General features: G+C 40.9%; 1 protein-coding gene across 4 annotated transcripts in view; it reads left to right on the top strand.

Annotated features, from left to right (window-relative positions):
* Positions 1-12,726, top strand: part of Fhit (fragile histidine triad diadenosine triphosphatase) — a 1,635,415-nt gene that overhangs the window by 912,454 nt on the left and 710,235 nt on the right. The gene's annotated exons all lie outside the window — the stretch shown is intronic.

Raw genomic sequence — 12,726 nt, forward strand, 5'->3', positions numbered from 1 at the left:
AGACTTCTACTTTTTAAAAATCATTTAATGTCATTTTCTTTCTTTGTTAAAAAAATAGAACCATCTGTTTACTCAACATGGGAAATTGATTGATATGAAACTCAAAAAGTTCACAATGACAAATAAATAACAGATGACAGATTAGATATGAACAAGTCGTTAAGTTGGCCCTATAAAAGGACAGCCATCTGCACCCAGTAAAGCCATCTTCCTACTGATGACAGGAATAATGTTCCGAGTTCACCACAGCAAAGAATTTATGGGATAGAAAGGGAAACCTGTAAATTGAGAAGAGTAACTTGATTGGAGGCAATTAGTGTAACTGTTTGTCCCGTGATACATGACAAATGAATGGGGGTGATAAGTATATCCTTTGAGAACAAATAATCATTTTATTGGTGTATGCAGATGCACTTCATCTGACATGGGCATGAGTCATTTATCATTGTTTTGCTAGGCTTAGTTACAAGTTTAAAAGTTTTTAATTAGCTGCAAGTTTCTTGTCAGTGCTTTAGGTAACTGATTTAAAATAAAAGCATGGGTTGGAGAGATGGCTCAGGAGTTAAAGGTGCTTGCTTGCAAAGCTCAATAGCCTGGGATCAATTCCCCAGTACCTACATAAAGTGGCATAGGCATCTTGAGTTTGTTTACTGTGGCAAGAGACCCTGGTATGCCCATATTCATTCTCTGTCTCTCTTTCTCTCTACAAGTAAATAAATAAAATATGAAAAAAAAAGTAAGAGCTTATGTTTAGTGGAGATGTTTAAGAGGAAAAGTCATAGACCCACAGATTAGAAAAGATAGAGCCACAGAAGTCTGCCTCCCCAGTGCTATCATTAAGTTTGAGTGTAATTTTAAGTTCACAAACAAAATACCAAAGAACAAAGTACATTTTTGACTCTCTTCAAATCATGCTATATGATCAGTAGAGTGGAACAGAATCAGGCATCATATATCAACAGTTCTACCTGGTGAATTTCAGGGAACCCATCTCTGCTGACATCTAAAATCTGGATTGAATTGGTTAGTTTTAATATAGAATTGATCTATGATATTCTCAGCAGTTAACTAACCCTTTAAATGCCAAGTAACTTTAACCTGTGCTCTTTAACATGGATCTGTTCCATAAGTAAATTTGGTAAGGTGATTTTATTAGCATTGGATTTTTTTTTTTTCCCTGATAATCTGTTTCTTCATATCCTATGCAGACATTTTGTAATTGATGTTTCCAGACTGGAATCCTGCTGAGGCCAGATTGGCTTTCGGCAGTGGGGAGAATATATCCATGTATGAGTGCACAGAGACTTTCAAACCGAGCGTGTGTTGAGCAATGTAGAGGGATTCTATGTCCTCAAATCCTGTGCCTTACATTTTTAAATTTTAATGTAATTTTAAAAATTTTATTTATTTGAGAGCAAGAGTGTGTGTGTGAGAGAGAGAGAGAGAGAGGGAGAATGGATGAGCCAGGGCCTCTAGTCACTGCAAACACACTCCAGATGCATGTGCCCCCTTGTGCTTTATGTGGGTCCTGGGGATTCAAACCTGAGTCCTTTGGCTTTACAGGTAAGTGGTCCTTTGGCTTTGCAGGTAAGTGCCTTAATGGCCAAGCTATCTCTCCAGACCTTAGTATAATTTTTTATTGACAATTTTATGCATGTGTATGATATATTTTGATTGAAATCCCCTCCCATTACTTCCTCTTATCTCCTTTCCCTGCCCTACTTTGAATGAACCGTTTCATCCCAACTGGCCAGTCTGCTCCTTAGATGTCTTTTTTTAAAAAAAATTTTTTTAAATTGTATTTGTTTGAACCACTGAATGTAATTAGGGTTGCTGGCATGAGCATGGATCAGGGATTAATTATCAGAGCATGTGCACTAAACCAGTGGTGACACCACTTCAGAAGATGCCATGCCAATGCCCAGAGGCCACTAACTGAAATAATCCCTCAAGAGGGGTGGGCACTGCAGGCTTTCCCTGTCATCCCCGAGGGACTGTTGGTGAGCACAGCACTGGTGGTGCAGGTAACCACATCACAGGGAGATTGCGGACGCTGTAATGGCCATGTCACGTCTAGAAGATACATCCCACGGTGAGGTCACGGATGCTGTAATAGTCATGTCACGTCTAGAAGATGCATCCCACGGTGAGGTCACGGATGCTGTAATAGTCATGTCACGTCTAGAAGATGCATCCCACGGTGAGGTCACGGACGCTGTAATGGCCATGTCACGTCTAGAAGATACATCCCACGGTGAGGTCACGGACACTGTAATAGCCATGTCACGTCTAGAAGATGCATCCCACGGTGAGGTCACGGATGCTGTAATGGCCATGTCAGGTCTAGAAGATGCATCCCACGGTGAGGTCACGGATGCTGTAATGGCCATGTCAGGTCTAGAAGATGCATACCACGGTGAGGTCACGGATGCTGTAATAGCCATGTCACGTCTAGAAGATGCATCCCACGGCGAGGTCATGGATGCTATAATAGCCATGTCAGGTCTAGAAGATGCATCCCACTGTGAGGTCACGGATGCTGTAATAGTCATGTCACGTCTAGAAGATGCATCCCACGGTGAGGTCACGGATGCTGTAATAGTCATGTCACGTCTAGAAGATGCATCCCACGGTGAGGTCACGGACGCTGTAATGGCCATGTCACGTCTAGAAGATACATCCCACGGTGAGGTCACGGACACTGTAATAGCCATGTCACGTCTAGAAGATGCATCCCACGGTGAGGTCACGGATGCTGTAATAGTCATGTCACGTCTAGAAGATGCATCCCACGGTGAGGTCATGGATGCTATAATAGTCATGTCACGTCTAGAAGATGCATCCCACGGTGAGGTCACGGATGCTGTAATATCCATGTCACATGTGGAAGATACATCCCACGGTGAGGTCACAGATGCTGTAATGGCCATGTCACGTCTAGAAGATGCATCCCACGGTGAGGTCACGGATGCTGTAATAGTCATGTCACGTCTAGAAGATGCATCCCACGGTGAGGTCACGGATGCTGTAATAGCCATGTCACGTCTAGAAGATGCATCCCACGGTGAGGTCATGGATGCTGTAATAGTCATGTCACGTCTAGAAGATGCATCCCACGGTGAGGTCACGGATGCTATAATAGCCATGTCAGGTCTAGAAGATGCATCCCACGGTGAGGTTACGGATGCTGTAATAGTCATGTCACGTCTAGAAGATGCATCCCACTGTGAGGTCACGGATGCTGTAATAGTCATGTCACATGTGGAAGATGCATCCCACGGTGAGATCACAGATGGTGTAATATCCATGTCACATGTGGAAGATACATCCCACGGTGAGGTCACGGATGGTGTAATATCCATGTCACATGTGGAAGATACATCCCATGGTGAGGTCACGGATGCTGTAATAGTCATGTCACATGTGGAAGATACATCCCACTGTGAGGTCACGGACGCTGTAATGGCCATGTCAGGTCTAGGAGAAGGTACATGGCAGCCCATGGCACTCTTCCCATTCTCTGAGTTCTACATTCTTCTCCACTTCTCTTCCTTAAGGCCCCCGGTCCTTGCAGGGGTGACGTAGATGTCTCATGTGTCACTGAGCACTGCACTGCGCTCTTGTTCTTGGTGCTTTGAAGAATTTTTGAGTCTCACCAGTAGCCACCACTAACTGCAAAAGGAAGCTGCTTTTAACAAAGGACATCTTTAATTTATGGATATAAACATACATATTTGAAGGCAATATGGTGGGCACAGCATTTCCATTTAGTGAACAGCAGTTAATTGTTTCTCCACTAGGTCCTATGACCTTCCCAACGATAGGCTTTTGACTGGGTTTTCAGTACCAGGCATGAATGCCTTCCTGTGAAGTGGGCTTCAACTCCAATCAGCGAACACCTGGTTCCCCCACTAACAATCACGTCGCTGGGCGCATCCGGCCTGGCTAGCCTGTTTGTGTAGGGGGCCACCAGTGGTTAATACTTGATGACTTTTCCGGCCGCTTTCATAGCACTTTCTAGAACTATGAGTCACAGCCAACAAGTAGGAGACTTCTGGCTCTGTCCCAGTTTGATTTCTTCTTGTCCTGCAACTGAAGAGTGGTCTTCAGCAATAGGGTCTTATCGTCTAGTTCCAATAGACAAGCAGCTGCACTGGCAATGGCCTTATCACTTGCGCGGCTACAGGGAGCTCCCAGAAGTGCAGCTTGCAGGAGGTATCCCACCACTGACTCGGGGAGTTTCCTTTGATAGGTTGAGTGGCTTCTGGAAGCAGCATTATCCACCCACACATTATCTGTTCAAACTTTCTTCTTAATGATATTTTTAAATTGGTGACGAGTGGGTTTCAGTATGGCTTTTTCATAAGTCATTGCTTTTTGTCAACTCTCCTCCCACACCCTTTCTCTTTCTTCCCCATCCCCATCCCTGCTCAAACCTTTCTATCCCCAATATTCAGCCCCTCTGCTTTAACAGTGCATGTGATCTGCTTCCTCTTACCGTTAATCATTTCTCTTCCCTGTCATGGACCCTTTGTAGCCTCGCCTTATGGCCACCATCCACTGGTGCCTGGGGGGATGTGAAATGAACATGCAACACACAATAGAAGACTTAAAGGGGGCTCAGGGAGATGCACTGGACGGCTCCCCGAAGTGACTATATTCATAGCTTCTACTCAGTTTAAGGCGGTCCAAGCTATGGGCATCTGAGCATAACACAGAGTTCACATCAGCTCAGATCATGAGCTGTTTATGTTCATCAGGAAATCTCTAGAGAAGCTTGAGTTCCTTGTAGTTGAGGAGTCCCACCCAACGTGCAGAGTCTTCTATGTCCCCAGGCTTAGTCTGTGCCAAAATTAACCTGCTGCCAACAAGCTTTCAACGGACTCTTATTCTAACTTCAATACATTTCTAAAATGTGTGTGTGTGTGTGTGCGTATTTCTAAAATGTGTGTATATATATATATATATTTCTAAAAAGTATATATATATATATATATATATATATATACATATATATATTTCTAAAATGTATATGTGTAAATATATATACATTTTAAATATAATATATAAGTATAATATATATTAAATATAATATTTAAGTATAAATATATATATACACACACATATGAAAATGCACAGAATGACATTATCAACTAAATGAGTCTAACAGACTACTTACAGAACATTCTATCCAAAGATTGCCCAACATACAGTGGAAGTTTCTCTAAAATAAACTGTGTATTAGGATATACAGAGTCATCCTCTCAGCCCCTACCTATATGTATTTTAAAAGCAAAACATTTTAAATATTTGGTACTGACTTCTTTTCTACTTATTTTATTGTGACTATGTTACCTGTCATGTGTCATTAAAAATGTCATTATTCAAAAATAGAATTCTGTGCTGTCATGTTTCCCCTCTATCATTACAAGTTCTTTTTTTTAAAAAAGATTTAATTTTCATTTATTTGAGAGAGAGAGAGAGAGACAGAGAGAGAGAGAAAAAAATGGGCATGCCAAGTCCTCCAGCCACTGCAAACAAACTGCAGATGCTTGCACTACTTTGTGCATCTGGCTTACGTGGGCCTGGAGAATCGAACCTGGTTCCTTAGGCTTTGCAGGTACGTGCCTTAACCACTAAGCCTTCTCTCCAGCCTTCATTACAAGTTCTTTAGCCGATTATCATGATGGGACAGTCTCAGGGCCTATATTTCCCACCATCTTTGATTACTTCCATGGAATCCTAGTAAGTAGAATAACTAAAATAATTAAGTAAATTAATTAAACATTTTGCTGCATTTTGCCAAACTTTTCTCCAGGAAAAAAAAAAAAAAACAAAAACAAAAACTAGTGTTCCCTCATCACTCCAGCAATGTGTACCACGTTGTGAACTTCTTAATGCAATTATGGAAACACTTGTAATGTTAACAGTGAATGTAATGTCTCACTTTAATTTGAATTGTTTGTCTATTAAGATTTCCCTCTTCTCATTTCTCTTCAGCCACTTGAACATTGTTCTTTAGTGAATTGCTGAGGAGTTTTCTTCACTCATCTCATATCTAGACTTGATTTTATCATCATTAATTTGAAACTTGGTTTTTACATTAAGATTCTTATGTTTGCAAAATGTCATATGTTTTCAAAACAACAACAAAAAAAATTGGCTTCTTTTTTGTTTAAGTAAAGCTGTTATGCCAAGTAATATCCATGCCTAATTTGTCTTCTAAATTGAGTGAACAAAAGAGAGTATCTCCCATTTGCCAGCAGGAGGAGACCAGCAAGCATTCCAGTGATGTTCGGGTCCTGTGTGCTCTGGGCAAAGCTGGCAAGGCTCCTTTTGGCAATTTTCAACCTTGAACTTTTTCATTGCACCTTTTCCTTCATTAAGCACGTAAAAGTATTCGCTGGGTTGTTTGTGACCATTGTTCAAACAGTGTGGAGCTCTTGCGGAGGACGGTCCTTCCCCTGTGAACAACAGAGCACAGCCTTGCTGGTTCATTAGTGTGCGGGAGCAGGTGGAGGGGTGGGCAGAGAGGGGAGAATGGATTTAATTTCCCAGCAAATGGCTGTATGTTTTCATCTGACTCGGTAACATCTCTGAAAGCAGGGGTCATTATGGAAATTCAAGGAGTAAAATTAGTTACCTTGAACATTCTGCGGGGAAGAACGATGATTTTAAGTATATCCCACTCAACTTTGGCAATATGATAAACAGGCCCCTGCAGGAATCAGCATGCGTCATTTGGAAAGCAAGGCTGTGTCACATGGACTCCAGGGACCAGGAGGCTGGATGCTGGCCTCAGTGTCCCATGCTGCGGGCGGGACCATCCCAACCTGAGGGAGCTTATCACGGCGACATTCCTCACTCCTTGGCCCCTAAAGGAACTCGCTGAGTAAATTTCTCAGAACAAGAGGTTTCATAAACAATGAAGCTCTTTATTTTAAAGATATGGTAATTTACAACTGCCACTTAACGCAACATGTGAAAAAAAACTTAGCATCTGTGTTTAATGGGCACCTGTGATATTTCTTCCAATTTTAACATGTGTTCGGTTGTAAAATTTTAAGTTCTCTATTGTTCTAGGTAAATCTTTTCTTTTTGAAGACTCCTGCCTCAGGCTCGCAGTAAAGGATCCAGTGTTAAAAAGCTTTTAGCATATTTTTTTTGCCTGTATTATTCAAGCTTACTGTTAAAGGTTCTTCTCTTAGCTATTCAAGCTTACTGTTAAAGGTTCTTCTCTTAGCTATTCAAGCTTACTGTTAAAGGTTCTCTTAGCTTGACACACCGCCAGGTAACAGTTCTTTAATTGTCTCCTCATACAGTCTTTACTGAACTCCTTCTGTACACAGGGCGCTCTTTCAAGTGCTGGACATACAGAAATGAGAGTCATGATTGTCTCATCGAGAGTCTCAAATAACAATTGGTCCAGTGAGTACAAAACCTCCTGAAGAGGCTAAAATAATATATGAAGCCAGGGGTAAACTGATCAAGGTTGTACAGGTTGTTACTGAAGCATTGAGGATTGGCAAACAGGTCTCCTTAGATTTAGGGTTATATATATAGTTAAATCTTTAGAGCATTGGCAATAGATTTAGGATTGGGAAGAAAAGATGTGTTGTTGTTTTTTTTTTTTGGTAGAGGTAAAGAAATGATTTTGCAGCTAAAGTAAATAGGATATGGGAAGATGGCTCAGTGCACCAAAGGTGCCCGTTGTACTAGTGTGTGGAGCTGAGTTTGGTTCCCCAGAATCCAGTAAAGAAGGACATGGTAGAGATTGGCTGTGACCCCAACACTCCTACAGCATGCAGAGAAAGGAAAGTCTGTAGATGTTTGCAGACCAGCTAGTCTGCCATTCACAGAGGCACTCCGAGAGTTGCCTCAAGCAAGGCCGGGCATGAGGGTTAACACTTGAAGGTGTACAGCCAGGGATGTACCCTGACCTCTGCAATCCGTGCTGTGGCATGCACGTGCCCCCATTCACACACACAAGCCATAAAACTGAAATGCAGTTAGATTGTGAGTATGGAATCATAAAGTTCACTGGCCAGTGTCCTTGGCATTCACCTGAATTCTCCATATTTTCAAAGGTTCTATAGAGATTAGCATTATGCCAATTTTACAGGAAGTTTTACTTGATTCTCCTCTCACATCTTATTATTCATAGCATATACATATTTAAACTATTTTTATTTATTTATTTGCAAGGAGAGAGAGATTTTATGAGAATATGAGTGTACCAGGGCCTCCAGCCATTGCAAAGGAATTCCAGATGAATGAGCCATCCTGTGTATCTGGGTTTACATGGGTATGAGGGCATTGAACCCTGGTTATTAATCTTTTTCTGTCAAGTGCAATTACCACTGAGCAATCTCTTCAGACCTATTCATAGCATATTACAAGTGATGTCAGTTAGCTAATTCATTTCGTTTATTTGTAAAAATCTAAATTTTATTGGTAACTTTTTATTGACAACCTCCTTATATACAAATAATATATATGATCATCCCCTCCTGCCACTCTCCTTTGACTCCCTCCCCTATTTCCCTCCACTGTCCCCTCCACAGAATCCCTCTTCTTTCCAGATCATCTCTGTTCTTTTTGGACATCATTTTCCCCTCTTACACAGGTCTTGTGTAGGTAGCATCAGCCACTGTGAAGTCAGGAATTCCATGGCCACTTGGTGTCTGGAGGAGAGCTTTGAGCCAGGCATGGTGGTGCATGCCTTGAATCCCAGCACTCAGGAGGCTGAGGTAGGTGTGATGGAGATGTCTCACTTAGTGCTGAACACATCACTGTCACTTCTCAGAACTTCAGTGAGTTTGAGTCACTTCATGGTCACCGCCATTGGAAAAGAGAAGCTTCTCTAACCAAACGTGAGCGTATCATTACTATGGGAGTATAAATATAAGTAATTTGAGGGCAGTTTGTGGAAATAATATGTCCATTTAGTCAGACAGCAGTAGTAGTCTCCCCCCACCAACCCCGCCAAGAGTTTATAACCTCCCCAGCCAAGGCTTTTGATTTGATTTCTAGTACCAGATATGAATTTGCTCCTGAGGAGTGGGCCTCAAGTCCCATTTCTCTTAGGTTTTCCCCCAACACAGACATGCCGTTATTCTTTCTATATTGTTTCAAACTAGGGCGTGAGGGATAGATGACAGAATGCCGGAACTTCTTAGCCACAATTTACGTAACTCTGATGGGAGGACAGAGACAAAGGAAGGGGAGGAGAAAGGTGCCTCTTACTTCCTGTTGGCTTGACTATGAACAAAGCTGACACTATCTCTTAGAGAAGACTGATAATTTAGATGTGTGTTTATAAAGACTGGGCAATATCGGGCTGCAGAGATGGTTTGGAAGTTAAGGTGCTTGCTTGTGAAGCCAAAGGACCAAGGTTTCATTCCGCTGGACCCACATAAACCTGTTGTACAAGGTGGTGCGTGTGCCTGGAGGTTGTTTGCAGTGGCTATGTGCCCTGAAGCACCCATTCTCTCTCTCTCTCTCTCTCTCTCTCTCAAATAAATAAAAATAAAACTTCAAAAAAATTTTTTTAGATAGGGAGAGAGAGAAAAAAATGGGTGCACCAGGGCCTCCACCCACTGCAAACAAACTCCAGATGCATGCACCACCTTGTGCATCTGACTTATGTGGACCCTGGGGAATCAAACCTGGGTCCTTTGGCTTTGTAGGCAAGCACCGGACATTTTGTACTGTAGTAATAGACTTCTAGCCTCCTTGGTGAATGCAAGCACATGAATTCCATTTCTCTTCTAGCATTCTGTCAGGATGAGTTTCCATTGTAGTTTTACTTTATTTAACCAAGTACGCAAATCAGCTGGGGAAACGAAGTACTGGGGTAAGCACGATCCGCATCACCAGGGTCTGACCGGCAGGGAGCCGGTGGTCTGGAAGGGAAAAGCCATGTTGGATACAAGCATGGGGTGCTGATATAGCTTGACATATTGTTGCAACTAGCAACTCACTGGCCTAAAATTTAAATGGAAACATTGTTCTTTAAACTGTGTTTTTCTTGCTCTGTTTAACTGGTTGTGGTGACACATGCCTGTCATCCCAGCACTCTGGAGCCTGAGGGAAAAGGATAGATGATTTGAAGCCAGCCTGAGCTGTATAGCAAGGCAGGTAGGTAGGTAGGTAGGAAGAAAGGAAAAGCTGTATTTGTTAAAGTCTTTGGTTTATTACAAATGACTCATTTAGGATGCATTTATCTTTTAAGAATTTAGTGCTCCAGTTAATCTCAGACTTGTCAAATTAAGGTCACTTATAATCTGTTTTTTTTTTTTTTCCAAGTGATAGTAACCCCTTAATTGTGGGAACTGTTTAGTTTTGTAATCCGTGTGGTAATTTCACAGGTTTTTCAGAACCCCCACGCCCATTCTCATCCCCTCTCATAGGTAAATAAAATTATTTTTTAAAGTAGGAAATGAATGCTTTGTTAGTAGTTTTCCTAAATTTGCAAAACCAATTTGACCTGATTCAATCCTGTTTGTGTATTTAGAGAAAAAAAATGTGTTACAAAGTTGCATGTGAATATCTTGCATGTAGAGTAGTGCTGCATTAAAAAAAAAAAAAAGCTTATTTCTCATGTGGAATCATGTTAGGTCCATGTGGTGGCTGACTGGGAGCTAGGGACGACATAACCTGGGATACTGTCCTTGGGTTGGCCTGAGGTCGCACATCTGTGGGCCGACTGGGTGGGGATGTGGGGATGACCTAGGCTGCTGTTTTAGGGGTCTCCTGAGGTCACATGTCTGGGATGACTGGCTGGGGTTATCTAGGCTACTGTCCTTGGCTGGAGTAATTTAGATCTGCCACAGTTATTTCTCCTCCTCCACCTGCTGGGTCTAGGCAGAGAGTGCAAGGCACAGAGGTATTCCTGCTTTCCAGGTCTCTTTTCAAGCCCACTTGCTGGTGATACACTGACCAGATCATGTCCCTGAGCCAAGCCTAGTCTCAAAGGATAAGGCAGAACGCATGGTGGGAGGTGGCTGCAGGATAACGTGGGCTCAGTGTGTTTTCCTTCTCTACCACACGAGCATGCACCAAGTCCCATAGTGTCTAAGCTCCAGACATACGTAATGCCGAGTGTGCAGACACATGCCCAACTGTAGTTTATAGAATTAGAGGACTAATCTCTTCCAAAGAACTTAGTGTTGGATAATTAGTATTCCATTTCTTTTGACTGGTTTAGTTTATTCAGTTTCTTACTTTGCTTTGTGGGGAAAAAAAATCTCTAAATGACTCCCTCTAAAATCCTTGGCTTTAATACAGTCTACATGACCTCATTAAAATACAATTCAGTTATATGTGTAAAGCTTTTAACAGTATTAGAAATGTGTTGTGTAATGTTTATTCTTTTGCTGCAAGGTAAAAAGTACTGAGTAAAAAGTGATCAAGAACTAGTAATTAACAGCCTGTCATTGAGCAAATTTTAGTATGTCAGTCTTTAGGTGTGATTAAATAGTAAGGACTATGTAGGACTTTGTGTTTTGAATGCAAGAATAGAGTTGTTTATTTGTCTGATGGTATATATCTTACCTCTAATTATTCATGTTGCTAGTTTATTGTGAATTTCCTCTCTAAATGAGAAACAGGCATACTGAGGTAAATAACACAAATGTGTATAAAAAATATAGTGGTAATCTGAAAACAAAATAGAATGTTTTAAATGTTGCTTCAGTTGAAGAGTCATTTTGGGGGCATGGAAAGATTTTTTTTCTTCTGAAGACCCTCTCTCCTGTATCTATAGCCATTTGTATCTACAATAACTGTTGTTATGAAAGTATTACAGTATTGTCTTGGTAAATTGTATGACTAATCGCCACCCCCCCCCCAGCACTTACTAAGTTGCTGCTTCCTTTTTTAATGGCTGTAATATATTTGTAAATATGTTTCTTAACTTACTAGAAAACATGTTGGTTCCATCTCATTTATTTGCAGACAACTTACTGTTGAATCTTCGACTTCTCCTGTTCTAATGACTCCTTTGAAATATTATTTTAATGAACCCATGAAACCCGTCATTGTGTTCTTTATATTGTGGTTAGATTGCTAATGAGACTCATCCATTAAGCAAATGGCTTTGCAGGCAATGCAAATGTAATAAATAAAGTTAGTCCGTACTTTCCTGCTGATAGGCATACCACATGTTGAGAAGGTAATGTTTCATGACCAAAGCAGTTCAATTGGTAAGCAGATTGGGAATCTTTTTCACTTAAAAAAGATGAAAATATCACAAAAGCATATTTGCAACTCCATCTATTTTTTGATCAAATCAGGAGATAATTTATTTTGACTTCAGACATTCTGTTGCAAGCTGATATGCCTTATAGGAGAAATACTGTCCATTTATTTATAGGAAATATGCTTCCTTGTAAATAAAGGATGAAAAGAAGAGAAACATAAAAAAATAAATAAAATTTCTAAGAAAGTAACATTCATAAAATAGATTGCATCAAAAAACTAACCTTAGATCTTTTTTATTTTTTGATATGACCTCAGTAAGGGTTTTGCTTTTTTTTTTTTTGCTTTATCATAAGAAAATCCAGGTGGCAGAAGTGATCTCCCATGTCTTGTGTTCATGGAATCTGACTGTAACTGTCCATTCTACCAACTTTCTTTCTTTCTTGTTTGCACCAAAATGTTGAAGACATTGAGCTTTCAGCATCTCATTGGCAAAAGCTATTATGATTACTATCATCATCATTA

Source organism: Jaculus jaculus, chromosome 16 (genome assembly GCF_020740685.1).
Source record: "Jaculus jaculus isolate mJacJac1 chromosome 16, mJacJac1.mat.Y.cur, whole genome shotgun sequence".
Lineage (NCBI taxonomy): Eukaryota > Metazoa > Chordata > Mammalia > Rodentia > Dipodidae > Jaculus > Jaculus jaculus.